The sequence below is a fragment of the Chrysemys picta genome, chromosome 1 (assembly GCF_011386835.1).
Source record: "Chrysemys picta bellii isolate R12L10 chromosome 1, ASM1138683v2, whole genome shotgun sequence".
In the NCBI taxonomy this organism is placed as follows: domain Eukaryota; kingdom Metazoa; phylum Chordata; order Testudines; family Emydidae; genus Chrysemys; species Chrysemys picta.
The window spans coordinates 213,168,494-213,186,849 of record NC_088791.1 but is presented as its reverse complement, the minus strand read 5'-3'; the positions used below and the strand labels follow the sequence as shown (position 1 = coordinate 213,186,849).

At 42.9% G+C, this 18,356-nt stretch overlaps 1 protein-coding gene across 4 annotated transcripts in view; it reads right to left on the bottom strand.

Moving 5' to 3' along the window:
* KLHL15 (kelch like family member 15) overlaps nucleotides 1–18,356 on the bottom strand; it is a 45,606-nt gene that overhangs the window by 6,468 nt on the left and 20,782 nt on the right. The gene's annotated exons all lie outside the window — the stretch shown is intronic.

The window sequence follows — 18,356 nt, the reverse complement described above, 5'->3', positions numbered from 1 at the left end:
GCAGAGGCAACACATTATTTCTTCCCCAAGATATTATTGAGGTTGGGGCAGAGGCCAAAGATTTCAAACCTACTCCCTAAATCCCAGGTGCATACCTAAATAAAATTGAGTTGATTTTCAAAAATTCTGACCACCTTCAATCCCACTGACTTTGACTGGAGCTCTGGAAAAAAAGGCAGCCCACTTTTATTTAAGTGCCTAAATATAGGAGATAAGCATCTAAATTTGAAAATGTTGATAGTTCCAAGCTTCAAATTTTTCTTACATAAATAACTGCAAGGCAGTGCTATACTTCACGCCAGACTAGAAAGGAAGAAAAATCAGTGTCACCACTGGATTACATGACATGAAATGCAATTTGGAGACAAATGTTGTTATATCTTGAGAATCGAGTAGATGTTCACTTCATAATTTTGTTAGCTTTATATTACTATTGTATCTCTTCCTTTCATTGTAAATAAAAAATGCCACTACAAGGGGCATAATTGTTTTTTCCAATCTTTTGGGTCTTTACTAGATTAAATTATATGGACATAGGTGTCAAGTGTCTGTATAATATACATATGAGTAAATTATTAATATTGAAATACATGCACACAAACATATCTGTAAAATAGCAATATTACTTGCCTGCTTTTGTAAAGCACTTTCAGATCTAAGAACTATAAAGTGCTGAGTTTTTCTACTTATGCACACTTTTTTATCAAAGAAAAACAACCTATATTAAAAGAAAGTTAAGGTTGCAAAGTCAAGCCCTGAAAAATTAGGAAGTGCCATAATTAAAGTTTCCTGTTCAACTCTAATTCACTCTCACTGTGAGTGTGCATTATGATATAGTCTGTAATTACATGTTCACACTTTTTTCCTCCCCAGAGACAACCTTAATTCTGGCTTTTCTTAACTTTTGCATATTTGACTTTGCAAACATAATAATGTTCTTGTAACACTTTTTTTTTTTTGGAGGGGGGGGGTGAGTTCCAATGATTTTTAAAGAAAACTGGAAGAAAAAGAAAAAAAAAAACACCTTCCATCATGTGACATAATACATGGGTCTTCAGAAGGGTTAGAACTTTCATACCCACAGCAGAGATCTCTACCACTTCAGCAACTAGTAAAAATTAATATATACTTCTACTGCTATGTGGACCACCCATTAGAAAGAGATGAGACACACTTTGCCAGTGGGTTTCATGGCTATTTGCTGATAACAAAGGAATGTTGGAACTCAGGAAATCTTGATTCTATTCCAAGTTCTGGAAGAGAGTATTCTAGTGGTTACAGACCCTACTGTCCTGCCTCAGCCTGTCCTCTTTTCTTCTATCCTTGCTTCCTCTGCTCTATCACCCCTACAGCCTATGCCTGTCCCACTTGTTCCTATCTCCCCAAAGCCTGCACCTACTACCCTATCTATCCATGTTCTCCTCTCACCTATGCATTTGAGCAAGTCAGTCTGACTCCTTCTCCCTGTCGCTGCCTAGGCATCAGCAGGGGTAGCCTTAAGGGCATAAGACAGTCATTCTCCCTGTTCTCAGTTTTAAGGCCTGCCACCACTGTGGCCCTCAGTTGTTGGAAAGATCAACTGCAGAAAAAGTCTCGCTCAGCCTGGCAGCCCTGGAATGGACTGTGCTCAGTCACTTTGTGGGGATGGTGCATTCTCAGTCTGGTCAGCACATAGAAGCCATGTGGGAATGAAGCATGTTCAGTGCTGATAATCTTAGGAGAATAATGCTGCCAACCTTTCACAAACTTCTATTGAGCATGTCCAAACATTTTTCAGAAGCCAAGCCTGACCAAGTATAGGTGGATTTTTATGGGGACTGCAAAAAGCACATCCCATGTACCAGAATGACCCCTCTGCTAAGTCTCATGTCCCTCCTCTCCTAAGTATGGAGGCTTGAGGCCTTCCTTAATGAAATGGCTGTATAATGTACTTTTACCTAATCTCATTGTTGGAAACAGATGAACTATTTTTGTTAAAACATTCCAAACAAATTTAGCCTGGGGCAGATATACAACATGGAAAACAGTTTGTCAAAGTTATAAGCAACTAAAAAGCAAGGTCTTACAATGGAAAATGTTAGCTAAACTCAACTATGAGCAGTGCTACCAGCTCTACCTATAATTTATATATAACACATGTATGTAACATATAGACACATGATGACTAGATCCATGTGATAAACTGCATTTATCATGCATCTTCACCCGCCTCACCTTCACTTTGCCATTTCCATCACTACTTCTACTGAGATTTCAAACTCTGAGCAGCTTCAAACAGAAATTAAAAAGTCAGCCTAACATAGAATTTTCTCTATCCCTTCCAGAATTATACTAACCCAAAGCGGGCAATTTTCAGTCCACAATCAGAGACAGATTTAAGGGTTTAAGGTCTGATACTTGCAAGCCCCTTCAGGGCCGGAAATCGGAGAGATTCCCAGCTTTCCATTGAGGGACACGGCACTTGCAAGGTCCCAAAATATCAGACTTAAGAGTTGTGACTTGTTTTTCCTGTAAATAAGTTAGTTTAGATTAGAGTATTTCATAGACATTTTAAGCGTACTTGTTTTATTTTTTCCTCTCCCTCTGTGCTGTGTATAATTAGACTCATGGTAACTGAGGCACCAATAAAAATAGTGCCAATACAATTTTTAAAATCCTCTCCAAAATTGTTTTTCAGCAACAGATGTGGAATATAGAGAATACATTATGACAGGATAAAGATTTTATCAGTACTCATTTGGATGACCTGCATAGCTCACCTGCAGTTTCCTCATATTCCTGAGTAATGTGACCATTCCAAGTTAATGAAACCTTTATACCACAGTGCCATGTATGCCATTTTACATAAGCACATATTTATAATATGCATACATAAAATAACTGAACATGAACATTATGCCCATTACAGAAGAATTTAACTTAAAAATGCTATCCAGAGAGATGGATAATACAAAGAACAAAGGCCCAGATTTTTAAAGGTATTCAGATGTTGCTCTATTTGGGGCTGTAACATTTAACTGACGTAGAAGCCCAATTCCCATTTTCAAAAGGAGGCTAAGTCTCAATGAAAGTACCTTAGTCCCCAAGTCACTTTTAAAAGTGAGACAGGCCCCTAAATCAATTAAGCAATGCAATACTAAAAGGAGCAATGCCTAAATACCTTGAAAAAAATCTTGGTCAAAGAAACTTTATTACGAAACTCCTTTGCTTGTTTCTATAGTAAGTAATTATTATCTCCAAGCTGCATGTCCAATCATCTTGTGACTACAGAATTACAGAATGCAGAAGCTACAAAACTTACATTTAGATAAATTCAAGAACTTGGATCCATGCTGATCCTACCTAACTCAGTATGAATAATCTGCCATCTAAATGTAAGATATGAGATTTTATAAAAGCTAATATATATAAAGTCAGATCTAGAAAATGCTACAGATTTGTATAGAGTACACAGAATAGCTATATTTTGTACCAAAGCTTAACCTCAAAGAAGCAGTTTTTCAAAACCAATATTTCAATACCAAGTTATCTTTGCTATTTTAAAAATGTAAAAAGACCAAAGAAATGAAACTCTCAGATACTTCCCTCATTCTTTCAGTACTATGGCTGAGTTTAAAAGAATAATTTTTCAGGTAAAATGAATATATAATGTGCATTAGTTGCTCCTAATAATTTTAAAAGAAAGCTGAGAAACAACAAAATGTGATTAGCAATGCATTTTTTAACAAAACCACAATTATGCTGGAGTAGTTAGTGTACTTACTATGAGAATTTGAAGAAAGGTAAAAATAAGTTAATACCAACAGTAGGTATTATTGTTGTTGTATTTAAAAACACAGTGCTATCAGATTATCCAATGTTTGGATAATTGCACACTGATAAAAGATCACAAGAAATAAAACACCTAGGAATACTACATTTTCTTCTTATTTTCTCTCTGACCCTCATTATTTCCTTTTAAGCAACGGAATAAAAATACTCAAAGGATATTGTAAAAGCAGCATCTTGTTTAACAGATTGTAAATTGTGAGGTCTGTTACAGAAAATATACCTTCCTCCCATTCATCTAAACAAGAGGCAGGATTATGAGAACAGTTTGGATTGATGATGTAAAATGGTCTGTGGTGACACTAGCTTCCACAGAAGATACCTCCCTCCCCTAAATTTCAGTATAGATCTAGATAATTAGTGTGCTACTTTTGATCAATAAGTCAAGAGAAAGGAATATTTGGGAAAAAATGATTATCAGAAATAAAACAGGAAAAGGAAGACCCTGCAGGATCAACACATATGGATTAAAAGCTGCAAAGCAAAGACTGACAAAAATAAAACCAGACAAAGGTTAATAAATTTGTCATACTTATACTATAGAGTAAGTCGAGAAAATAGGACATACTTGGGAAAACCTTCATTTAGCCACTCTCTTAAAGGGAAACAAATTACAGGTATACATAACCTACAAGATGGCTTTACCATATTTTAAAAATACTTTTGCATATAGTTAAAAAAGGAAAGTGCTGTACAAGTATTAATTAATTTATCCTACCACTACTCTGAGAAGAATTATTACCATTTTACACATATGGAAACAGAGGCAGAGATAATTAAGGGTATGTCTACACTACAACGCAAGCCTGCACTTAAGCCCTGACTCAAGCCTAACCCCCCTGGCATCTATACCACAATTGCGCTAACCCAGGTCTCGGACCCAGGGTCTAAGGACCCTGCAGGGCTGGAGGGTCGAAGCTCAAGTTAGCCAGGAGCCAGGGTTCAAGCCCTTTTGCTTTGTAGCGTAGACGCAGCCTGCTTGACTCAGATTCTGGGAGTCAGCCAAAAGTAACCCAAAATTCTATGGGACAACTCTCTAGCCCAACAATCCGCAATCCACTCAATTGAATACCGCAGCCACTCCCCTTTGCCAACAGCAGAAGCTCAGGTCAGCGTTAACCCATCCTCTTCTGATCACACCTAGATACTTAAAATAAATAAGGACTTGAAGATTGAGTCAAGTTTCTGGAAAATTAGTTTTCCTTACACTTGCAATGAACTCTCAGATTTACTACAGATGAATCTGAATCAAAACTCCAGATCCAAATAAGCCACTAACTGTGAAAATGTTTGGGTCTGGATCCTATCTGTGTGTCTCAGGCCAAACTCTAGATGCACTTATTAACTTTGATGTCACAATAATATGGGAATTGTTAACATACCTATTTAAGTTTAAATTCAGTTAAAAAAAAAAGTCTCTAAAAAAATATAGTGTCCAATATTCTCTTGCAACCACAACTGTCAACCTAAGGGGCTTTGGGCAAGTCACTTCACCTCACTTTCCCCATTTGCAAAATGGGAATACTTACCGTCTTCACAGGAGTCCTATGAGGATTAGTCAATGTTTGTACAGGGTTTTGAACAGAAAAAAATTACAGCATTTTGTCACTGTTAAACAATATCATCGTTGTTGCCAAGTGTCCCAGCTTGAGGCCAATGCACATTGTAATACCATCTCCTCCCCATTCCTTTCCTTAAAACTTATGGCGTTCTGGACATCTTCCAAATAAATAACATTTCGAACATATAGAATTCATAACAATAAATAAGCCAAAAGTTGTGATTTCCCACCCTCTCAATTTTTCTTTAATTTTCCTCTCGAACCCCAATCTTTGTTTCATGTCTTGCCACTTCTTTTCTGCCTCCCTTATGTTTATTTTATCTTTCCAGCCTTTTGTTTATTCTCTCCCTGAGAATAATTTTTATTACTATTAATTAGTTATATTACAGGAGCACCTAGATGTCTCAACGGAGATCAAGGCCCCATTGTGCTAGTTCCTGTAGAAACACATAGTAAAAGTCTCTGCCTTGAAAAGCTTACAGTCTAAATAAGTGAGGGGGGGAGGAGAATAGAAACTAAGGCACAATGAGGTGAAGTGACTTGCCCACAGTCAAACAGGATGTCAGCAGCAGAGTCAGAAGTAGATCCCTGGTCTCCTGAATCCAAATCCACTGAATGCTGCTGCCTCCCCACTCTTATTTTAAAAAGGATTCCCCCCCCACCCCTTTTAAAGACAGAGTGGCATCACCATTTCAATTTTTGTCTCTACCCCTTTCTCCTCAGTAATCTTATCTCCTTCCCTCATTCTTAGGCCTTGTCCACGCTACCAAGTTTTGTCACCAAAAAAACCTGCCCTTTGTCTACCAAACAGTGCATGCGTACACACTGCAACATGACTTTTGTTGGGAAAGATGCCCGGTTTTGATGACTAAATACATCCACCTCAATGAGAGACTTAAGCCTTTTTCCTCTAAGTTTTACTCGACAAAGTGCCAGTGTAAACACCACACTTGATTTCATTGCTTTAATTGGCCTCCAGGAGGTGTCCCACAATGCCCATTCCAATCATGACCGCCCTGGTCAGCGGTTTGAACTCCACTGCCCTGCAGCCAGGTAAACAACCATCTGTTCCTCCCCCTTAGAAGTCCTGGGAATTTTTGAAATTCCATTTCTTGCTGGCTCAGCATGGAGAGGTCTCATCGCATCTTCCCAGGTGACCATGGCGGGTTATCGCACCAAACGCTCTCCCGCTTGGATCATTGTGGAGCTGTTGGATCTGATCAGTATATGGGGAGAGGAGACTGCAGTCCGAGCTGCGCTTGAGCAGTAGGAATTGGGATACCTACGGGCACATTTCTCAAGGCTTCTGTGAAAAAGGGCTGTGATCGGGACTCACTGCAGTGCAGAATGAAGATAAAGGAGCTGAGGCAGGCGTATCATAAGGTGAGGGATGCAAACCGTCGCTCCAGTGCTTCACCCAAGACCTGCCAGTTCTATAAGGAGCTGGACGCTATCCTCAGTGGTGACCCCACCTCCATCGCCAAGAGCCTTGTGGATACTTCAGAGGGAATGGAGGCAGCGGAAAAGGACCTAACCCAGCGGACGAAGTTATTGAAGAAGAGGTGGAGTTAGATGAGGATGTGCAGCTCCTGGCGGGGTATTTTTAAGTAAATCATGGTTCTCTTTTCAAGAGGATATAAAGTGAGTTTTAAAAAAAATGGTTTCCCACCAATGGGGGTGGCCCTTCCAGGAACAGTTCTTCACTCCAGAGGTATCTAGCCAGTCTCAGCAGTCGCTCTCTGGGGAGCAAGAAGCAGGAGATGAAACACCTGGTAAGTGGCTGTAGCTTGTGTAGCGCGAGAGTGGCTTCAGGGCATAGAAATGTGGGAGGCTGGCTGTGTTTCTGTGAGGTGGACATTTCCCTGTGAAGCTAATCAAGACAGCGGAACAGGGTGTTGATGCATGCAGAGATCGCACGGGAATCCTCCAGACAGATCTCCAGGAAAGTTTCCTGGAGGTACTCGGTAATCCTCTGCCGAAGGTTCCGTGGCAGAGCAGCTTTGTTCCTTCCCCCATTGTAGGAAACTTTCCCACACCATTCATCAATCACTTGTGCAGGGACCAAAGCGGCACATAGGTGAGCAGCATAGATAGCAGGGCAGAAGCCACAAGCATGGAGTAGATGTACCCTCGTTACCCTGCTTACCCTTAGCAGTGAGATGTCTGCTAGAATGACTCCCACCTGTGGAAAAGTGCAGGAGAATTTTAGAATTTTTTCCGTAGAAGGCTGCACCAGGACTCTTGCAGAGAGTGAGTGCTCTATTCCCCATATGGAGCACCCTGCCCCTCCCCCAACACTCACCATGCTTTGGCTGTTCGTGGAGATGTGTGCCTGGCTAGGGTCAGTGAGAAAGTGACTGCGATGTTGCAAAAGGTGTATTTAACTGAAATGTTATAATGCTGAGTGTGAATTTAACAATCCTGCTTCTGTGCATTGTCACCTGTGTTTCACCAGATGTGGCCTTCAGGAACACCCCATGCACCCCTGCCGAGCACCTCTGCCAGATAAGCACCCAAGATGCAGCAAAAAAGACATGTTCCAGGAGGTACTACAGTGCTCCAATGCAGAAAATAGGGAACATAAGGAGTGCTGGGAAGCCAAACGGCAGGACAGAAAAGAGAATCAAGCATTTGTTAAGGACACAACTAAGAGGATGATTAAAGTAATGGATGAGCAAATGCAGATGCTACAGTCCTTAATAGTGCTACAGACTGAGCAAATCTGTGCTCGCCCTCCCCTACAGCACATTCAGAACACTTTTCCATGCTCTCCCACAAACTCCGCACGCACAATCCTTTCCACTTTCTGGGGCTTCTCGTTTCCCCTTCACTCCACCCCCTCGGACAACTTTCACGATAGTTGGACCTACCCACAGTTGTGAAAGTCAGTCCTTCCCTGGCTCCTCCTTTCCCAGCAGGCCTCTGTGTGCTGTTTCTTGTTTAATAAAAGCCAAGCTTTTTAATGGTGAATCACCTTTATTTTTTTTCTACAAATTGAGATTGCAGGCACTACCAGTACATACACAGGCATTATAATCATTTCTTACAGGAATACAAGACCCAAAATGACACCATTGCATCCTAGGAAATCTAACACCAGTGACAGATATACACATTAATGGTACTCATTATAAAAGGGCTGACTCAAAGCCTCCCTGATTCGAATTGCCCCCCTCTGGGCTCCTCTGACAGCCCTGGTATCTGGCTGCTCAAAATCAGCGGCTAAGGGTCTGCCTCAGCCCTGCACCACTGAGCAAACCTTTCACCCTTAGCTTCACAGAGTTTATGCAACGTACAACACACAGCTATGACCATTGGAATATTATCCTCATTAAGGTCTAGCCTGCCATAAAGGGATCGCCAGCATGCCTTTAATCTGCCAAAGGCACATTCAACTGTCATCCGGCAATTACTGAGCCTGTTGTTGAACCGCTCCTTACTGCTCTCTAGGTGTTCTGTGTAAGGTTTCATGAGCCACTGCCATAAGTGGTACACCAGACCTCCGAGGATCACTATGGGCATTTTTAAACATCCCCTTCGGTAATCTTCTGGTTTGGAAAGGAAGTCCCTGCTTGCAGCTTTCTGTACAGGCTGGTGTTCCTAAAGATGCGTTCGTCATCCACCTTCCCAAACCACCCCGCGTTGATGCCAATGTAACGTCCTCGGTGATCCACAAGCACGTGCAATACCATGGAGAATTACCCCTTCCTATTGATGTACTCTGTTACAAGGTGGTCTGGTGCCAAAATTGGAATGTGTGCGCCATCTATCGCCTCTCCACAGCTAGAGAACCCCATTTCTACAAAGCTGTCCACTATTTCATGCATATTTCCCAGAGTCAGGCCTTGGCTACACTTGTGCATTATAGTGCAATAAAGCCGCCAAGAGCGCTCTACCTCACTCCCCGTCCACACTGGCAAGGCACGTAGAGCGCTCTGACTCCGCGGCTGGAGCACTCCTGGTACTCCACCTCCCCGAGAGGAATAACGCTTGTTGTGCTCTCGCTGGAGTGCCACGGTGCCAGTGTGGACACCTAATGCGCTCTGATTGGCCTTCGGAAGTGTCCCACAATGCCTGTTCTAGCCACTCTGGTCATCACTTTTGAACTCTGCTGCCCTGTCCTCAGGTGACCAAGCGTCAGACCAGCCCTTTAAATTCCCTGGGAATTTTGAAAATCCCCTTCCTGTTTGTTCAGCCAGGCGTGGAGTGCTCTCAGCGCATCTTTCCAGGTGGCCATGCCTCCACACGCCAGGCGATCGCCAGTATGGAGCAATGGCGAGGTGCTAGACCTCATCAGTGTTTGGGGGGAGGAAGCTGTGCAGTCCCAGCTGCGCTCCAGCCGTAGGAATTATGATACCTTTGGGCACATATCAAGGGCCACAATGGACAGGGGCCATGACCAGGATGAGGTGCAGTGTCAGGTTAAAGTAAAGGAGCTGCAGAATGTCTACCGAAAAGCCCACAATGCAAACGGCCACTCCGGTGCTGCCCCTGCAACCTGCAAATTCTACAAAGAGCTGGATGCGATACTTGGGGGCGATCCCACCTCCACTGCAATGACCACCATGGACGTTCCGAGCCCAGCACAGCGGGGGGAGAGGTGGAGGAGGAGGAAAGCACAAGCAATGGTGCTGAGGTGGGGGGAGACACCCCAGAATCCCTAGATGCATGCAGCCAGGAGCTCTTCTTGAGCCAGGAGGAAGGCAGCCAGTTGGGGCGTCCGGTGCTTGGGGAAGGACAAACAATAGAGGAGGTTACTGGTAAGCGGCTTTCTTTTCGGGAAGCAAGTTTTTAGGTACGGGCTCTTTGGGCGACGAGGGGGGACCATTGCTGAACACAGGTAAGCTGCGTATGGGCCAGGGCAGAAGCCGCATTGTAGGAGAAGACCCTCTCTTGCTTCCCTGGGTCACCCTCAGCAGTGAGATATCTTCCAGGACGAACTCCTGTAGAGAATGTTGAGACAGTGTTCAGTGTAGATGCCCCCTGCAGCTGTTGGCTCTCCCCAAGGCACAGAAACCCAGACGACAGTACAGCCATGAAACAGTCAGTCCCCATGAACTCTGTGCTTACTCATCATTTCTGGGGCTCCCGTGGGTTATGTGCGCTTGCTTTGGGACAGGCAAAATATGGTTTTTGTGATTGCCCTCCTTAAGTGCGGGGGAATCATTGCTCTGTCTGGTGTGTACAATGCTGCCTCTGTTAAGTGTTGCATTTTGCCTGTATAGGTGCAACCTTGAGATCTCAGCCATCATTCTTATCACCGGCCGACAGACTGGGAAGACTCAGGAAGAGGCCGCGTAAAAGCAAAGAAGACATGCTACATGAAGTCATGCAACAGTCTGTAAATGAGAATCGAAAGGCACAGAAGTGGAGGGAGAGCGAAAGGAGGATCTGTCAGGAAAGGACGCACCGGAGGCAAAGCACGGAACGGTCGATTAGCATAATGGAGCGCCAAGCAGACTCTATCCAGGCACTCATCCCCATGCAGGCGGAACACTACTGCGCTCGCCCCCCCTGCAGCCCTTGTCCCAAAACTCTTCCCCTTGTGCCCCCATGTCCCCTCCAACCCACTTTCCCCAACATCCTGGTTCTTACCACCCCCCGCTGCCTCCTACACCCATAGCTTCACCACCCACCCACGAAAACTACGACCCTTATCCACTGCACTCAACCTCCCGCCCCCCCCCCCCCCCAAACATGCCTTATAGCCATCCTGAAGTGCAGCACTCAGTGCACAGCACTCCAGACAGAATTCGAGAGTATGAATTCAGGACATACTCAAGCCTATGAGTGAACCAGTCCCCACCCCACCCCCTTGCCCTTTTGGTATTTCTGTGTTACTTTGGGGTTTTTTTTTCCAATAAATTAATAAAGTTTTTTCAATAAACAGATTTTTTTACTTTGAAAACATACTTTATTAGTGCATAAAGCAAAATATACCTTAGCCCAGGAAAGCAACAAGCACTGCAAGTCAGTGTACCAAACACAGCCACTGCACTTAACTCCCGTGCAGAGCACCAGACATTACTGGTGGCTTTCAGCCTCAAATTGCTCCCTCAAGGCATCCCTAATCCTTGCAGCCCCACGCTGGACCCCTCTAATAGCCCTGCTCTCTGGCTGTGCAAATTCAGCCTCCAGGTGTTGAACCTCCGAGGCCCATGCCTGAGCGAAGCTTTCACCCTTCCCTTCACAAATGTTATGGAGGGTACAGCATGCAGATATAACCGCGAGGATGCTGTCTTCGGCCAAGTCCAGCTTCCCATAAAGAGAGCGTCAGCGGCCCTTCAAACGGTCAAAGCACACTCCACAGTCATTCGGCATTGGCTCAGCCTGTAGTTGAACTATTCCTGGCTGCTGTCCAGGCTCCCTGTGTAGGGTTTCATGAGCCACGGCATTAAAGGGTAAGCAGGGTGTCCAAGGATCACAATGGGCATTTTGACTTCCTCTACAGTGATCCTCTGGTCTGGGAAAAAAGTCCCGGCTTGCAGCTTCTTGAACAGGCCAGCCTGCATTAATGTCAATGAAATGACCACGGTGATCCACAAGCACCTGGAGAACCATGGAGAAATACCTCTTTCAGTTAACATACTCGGAGGCTAGGTGAGCTCATGCCAGAATAGGAATATGCGTCCCATCTATCACCCCTCCGCAGTTAGGGAAACCCATTTGTTCAAAGCCAGCCACAATGTCATGCACGTTACCCGGACTCACAGTTCTTCTGAGCAGGATGTGATTAATGGCCCTGCAAACTTGCATCAACACAATTCCATCCGTCGACTTTCCCACTCCAAACTGGTTAGCGACTCATCGGTAGCTGTATGGAGTTGCCAGCTTCCAGATTGCAATAGCCACCCGCTTCTCCACTGGCAGGGGAGCTCTCAATCTCGTGTCCTTGCACCGCAGGGTGGGGGCAAGCTCAGCACACAGTCCCATGAAAGTGGCTTTTCTCATCCGAAAGTTCTGCAGCCACTGCTCGTCATCCCAGACTTGCAGGACGATGGGATCCCACCACTCAGTGCTTGTTTCCCGAGGCCAAAAGCAGCGTTCCACCGTGGAGAGCATGTCTGTGAATGAGACAAGCAATTACTTGTCGTATGCGTTACGCGACTCGATATCTTCGGACTCCTCACTGTCATTTTGGAATTTAAGCAATAACTCGACTGCCAAACAAGATGTGCTGGCGAGACTTGTCAGCATGTTCCGCAGCAGTTCAGGCTCCATTCCCGCAAACCAAAAGGGAAGACAAAGCACGCTCTGCACAGAAACCGTTGAAAGATGGCGCCAAATATGGACAGAAACACAGGGATTGCTGGGATGCAAAGCGATACATCACGGGGCATTGGGACAGGATCCAGAATGTCCCACACCCCACACCCCCTTCCCACAAGCCACAATGCCAGAATGGGAAGAGGTGCTCTGTGGGATAGCTGCCCATAATGCATCACTCCAAATGCCGCTTCAAGTGCACGAATGTGGCCACACCAGAGCGCTTGCAGCTGTCAGTGTGGACAGACTGGAGTGCTTTCCCTGGTGCGCTCTCCGAAGGCTGGTTTAACCCAAAGCGCTCTACATCTGCAAGTGTAGCCATGGCCTCAGTGTCCTTCATAGCAGGATGCCACTTATTGCCTTGCACACTTGCATTAATGCAGCCCCAACAGTCGACTTCCACACTCCAAATTGATTCGCGACCGACCAGTAGCAGTCTGGAGTCGCCAGCATCCACACAGTGATTGCCACATGCTTCTCTACTGAGAGGGCAGCTCTCATTATGGTGTCCTTGCGCCACAGGTCTGGGGCAAGCTCCACACACAGTTCCAGGAAGGTGGCTTTCCGCATCTGAAAGTTCTGTAGCTACTGCTCTTCATCCCACACCTGCATGACGATACGATCCCACCATTCAATGCTTGTTTCCCAAGCTCAAAAATGACAGTCTACCTTATGCAGCTGCTCTGTGAATGTCAAAAGCAATCTAAAGTTGCTCCTATCCATGTCACTCAGAATGTCGGGCGCCTGCAAGTCTTCTTCAGTTAGGAACTTGACGATTAACTGCACTGCCATCCACGATGTCTTCATGACAGTTAACAGAGCATAGGAGGGCAGTGCAGGGTCTACCCCTTCTCACAAAGATGCCAGGGTGCACAGCAGAGAATGACCGCTTCAGAAATGCCATGAAAGAAAGCCGGAAGCCCATGGAGTGCTGGGACACAAATCAATGCATCACATTTAGCCAGGTCCCAAGATCCACCTTTCCACAACACCTAGTGACAGAAGGTGTCAAGCTGGACTGTGGATAGGTGCCCACAGTGCAATGCTCACACTGTTGATGATGATGCCCCCATGTGTACGCGATCTGCCAACAGAGGGAGCAAGCGTGAATATGAAATTCCGATTTTTATTATGTCACCTTTTGGGTGTCAGCATCACTTTTGTCGACAAAAATTGGTAGTGTAGACATGGCCTTAGTCATTGTTCCCTTCTTTGTTGCTTGTTTCTCTTTCTTACAATACTCCGCCCTCATATATCTTTAGTTCTCTCATGCCCCTATTTTCTGTGGTTGTTCAAGCCACGCTGCCCTGAATGCCTAAGATGACAGGGACAGGAGAGCTGAAGAAAGGCAAAGAAGGAAAAAGGGGCTATTAAAATTAAGTGAGTTTTTACTAAGATGCTCTTCTGGACAAAAATATTTTAAAATAGGCAACTTGCTAAAAAACACTTAAAACTGAAGCATCTAGTTCACAGGAATGCTAGGTCCTGGAATTACTGTTAATATTTACATTTGCAATGCTGGCCAAGTATCTTTATAAAGAAAGGAAGATTTCATTAGGTTATTTTCTAAATCATGGTAAAGTCTCTAGTTATACAAATAGATAGCATATCTGTCAACACAAACTATAAACTGGGACATTTGGGAAGAAAAACAGGGACACATTTTTTAGTTCTATCAAAACATATTGGGCTGGGAGAGGTTCTCTTGAAGGCGTAGACTGGGTTAAATGATTAGTGTTCTGCTTGTAACATGGGACTGAGACTTAAATAGAAGATGTTGGAGAGCAGATATGCATGAGAATTGACACAGTTGCTTTGACGTTATAGCTTCCATATTCATCCCATTTTAGGGTACTACCACCAAATAAATCATAATTTTCCTGGCCATGAAATTTCTGTATCTAATTGACATCATCCTTTGAAACACTGTATATGTTACTCATACATTAGTTAATACAACAGAAGAATATTTTCATTCATAGTTGTAATATTCCTAACAGTGACCTGACTATTAAGCTTTTTAAAAATCCATTCTAAGGATATTCATCTCCTGTATGTATAAATATTGGATATTAATATTTGCACATAATACACAGAAAAAACAACATCTATACTGAACTGAATGACATCCTGCTTACTCTAAGAACATTTCTCATTGTCAACTAAGTTTCCTGCAACTAGTCTGTTTTATCAATGAGATGCATCAGTTTGTACTTCCAGATTGCCTGTTTCATGTCCATCCCAAGTCAATGGTGAGCTAAAGTTGCTGCCATCTAACGACTGTTTTGTCATCTGTGTGTAATGAGATGATGGGTGGATTCATTTCAGCTCCTATAGGTGCACACCAAAAAATAATCACCATTGTTTGTACTATTTGCCTTCTTTTTAGCATAGAGGCCAATGGTTTAGTGGGTACAGAACTACCTTTCTCATACTAAAAGGTGGTTCCTCCAGGACAGGGTCTAGCCACATTGGCAGGTTAGAATGGGAAAACACGACACACCTGTTCCGTGGGGAAACAAAAGAATGTCAAGCCAGAGTTCTTCAAAGCATTAGAAAACTTAAAAAAAAAAAAAAATACCCTACATTACTAGAGATCTGTTATTCTAGAAATACTGATGACATAAGAAGAAGAAGTAGGGCTGGTGGGGCCACTTTACCAAGTATCCTAACTGAAACTTACATAATTGAGTTACATAATTATATTTTTACATACTACAGAGATAAGAACTTGGGGAGAGGGCTCGCTCAGTGGTTTGAGCATTGGCCTGCTAAACCCAGGGTTGTGAGTTCAATCCTTGAGGGGACCACTTAGGAATCTGGGGCAAAAATCAGTACTTGGTCCTGCTAGTGAAGGCAGGGGGCTCGACTCGATGACCTTTCAGGGTCCCTTCCAGGTCTATGAGATAGGTATATCTCCATATATTTTTATATTTATATAACTCTAGAAATGCATATAGTGACAACAAATTAATTTCAGACAACTGTACTGTTGTGTAATGTATAATAAGGAGCTCCATGTATGAGATTATGTTGGTTGGTCAAAGCTTCAAGAGGAAACTGTGCAAGCTGTATTTGCCCCCTCCACATAAGAGTTTCCTTTCTTTTGTTTCGAGGGGTGTTTCGTTAGATCCTTTGATGCTTTCTGGATGTTCTGATAGAACAGTGGCCATTTTTTTCATGTATGCATAGGGAAAAAATTGTCCTAAGCAGGGTGGATAAAAATTAATGATTTAAAAAAAAAATTTTTTTTAATTTAAATCAGATTTTTTTGATAAAATGCTTTTTGAGGAAAAAACCTATCTAAAGATATATTATAGCTCAAAGATATCTAATCATGGAATAGGGATTATAAATTCTAATTCTATAGTATGACACAATATATTCATGTAATGTTTAAGAAAAGTTTTGTAAATGAGTTCCAATAGTTCATGGATTAGGGACCCAATCTTATGGGGTTCCACAGGCTTCATTATAGATTATTTCGGTTAATCTTTCTATCTACCCAATGGGACTCAGTGCTCAGTCTAGAAGATACCATCAGAGATGCTTAGTTTTGCAGTTCTCAAACTGTGGATTTGTGTCTCCAGAGGTAACTTGCTTGTTAACAGCAAATATGTTTTAAAATAAATAAATAATATATAGAGGTGAGAAATAACAGACCTCAACTCTATTGTCCCTCTGCAAATTTGTGTATACAGAGTCAATCCCTTACCTCTCTCTAAAAGTGAAAAGTTTCAAAATGTTCAATGAATAGAAGATTATTGGGGGTGGAATAGATCTGGACAAGGAGAAGTCTAGAGATAAATGTGAGAAGGGAGGGACATATGCTTGTTTTGTTAAAATATTATATGTTTGCTGTTGAAGAAAAAATCCAGAATACATAATAATGTTGTTTTAGTTAAATAAAACAATTTAAATGTCTCCTCCTAATACAGCATGGCAAGAAAATCCTCCAAATATTAATGATTAATCTGTTGAATTGGAGATCGTTCACCTCCCAGTAACTTCATAAATATCGGCTTCAATTACCTTTGGTACATGAAATAAACAAACAATCATTCATTTTCTGATATAGCTGTAGCGCTAATCTGAAAAGTTTTCAAAATAAATCACTGTTTAAAAATGTATAGTGTGTACCTTCTAAAATGGAAACCTCCATCTATCTCTGAATTGTGAAGAATATGTATTAAGGTTATAACAACCAACACGAATGCAATTTTATGTACAAAACCATGATTAAATCGAGTCTTCCTGACTCATGATTTAAATCATGATTTAAATCAAATTGATTTAAATCATGATTTAAATCAAATTGATTTAAATCAAATCCACCCTGGTTCTAAGCCATTAATATAACAATATAAATGTACATGTTTTTTTACACATAAAAGATTGCAACTTATTTTTTACAGATGTCAACCTTGTCATAATTAGCTGAACCTTTGTCACTTGCCTGCTGGATTATTCACTGTGATCTAATTGGTGCTACGGACAACTAAAACTTCAGCTGATAGACAATACAGTGGCATTCTTACCTAACAGTGAAAAAAAGATGTTAGGTTGTATTCTGGAAATTTACATTAGTTTCTAGATGCAGTTCATGGAGTTGGTTTCCATGAAAAACTATAAAGCGCGTTATTATGCTGTCATGAATGCCTTGGAGATGGCCTCTTTCCTTGTATTTTATTATGGCAGGCGTTTGTCAACTGACAAGGTAAAATATAAAGAGGTCATATCTACAGTATGCAGAACACATACCATGAAAGTCTCTATAGATCACAACTACCAGCAGCAGTTACACCTATAAATGTATTTGAAGACATGTAAACTCTGGGGCACAGGTGTAAGGTGCTCTCTGAGGGCCACATGCTACTCAAACGTACGTCCCTAAAAGAGTGTGATTAGGGGAAGAGCAATTTCAGTGGTGAGCCCTCAAATCTAGTATTTACTTTCCCTGGGTCTGACAAAGCCCAATTCTGCTGACTTACAGGGTATACAAGGCTTGACAAAGCCCTGACTGGTATGCTTTAGTTGGGGTTGGTCCTGCTTTGAGCAGGGGGTTAGACTACATGACTTCCTGAGGTCTCTTCCAACTCTAATCTTCTATGATTCTATGTCTACACAGAAGCTAGACACCCGCGGCTGGCCTGTGCCAGCCAATTCGAGATTTGAGACTGTTTCATTGCCGTGTAGACTTTCAGGCTTGGGCTGGAGCCTGAGGTCTGGGACCCTCCCACTTTGCAGGACCCGAAAGCCTGCGCTCCAGCCTGAGCCCAGAAGTCTACACAGCAATGAAACAGCCCTGCAACCTGAACCCCACAAGCCCAAGTCAGTTGGCATTAGCCAACTGCAGGTTTTTCTTTGGTGTGTAGACATACCTATAGAGCACACTGCAAACCCTATCAGTTGGTAACCAATGGGACAACTCGTAATTAAAGTTAGGCTTGTACACAAGTGCTTTGCAATATCAAGACCAGACTGCTCAGCAACTTGCAGAATCTGACCCTTAGTCTTCAGTATTAGTGGGGTGGAAATGCATTAATCTAACGTGGTTTTACAGTATTGTTGTAGCAATGTTAGTCCCAGGATATTACAACAACAAGGTAGGTGAGGTAATATCTTTTATTGGACATCCTGAAAGAAATCTTTCCCCCAACCTTGCCAAGCTCATCATCAGAAGCAAGCTCCCCACATACCA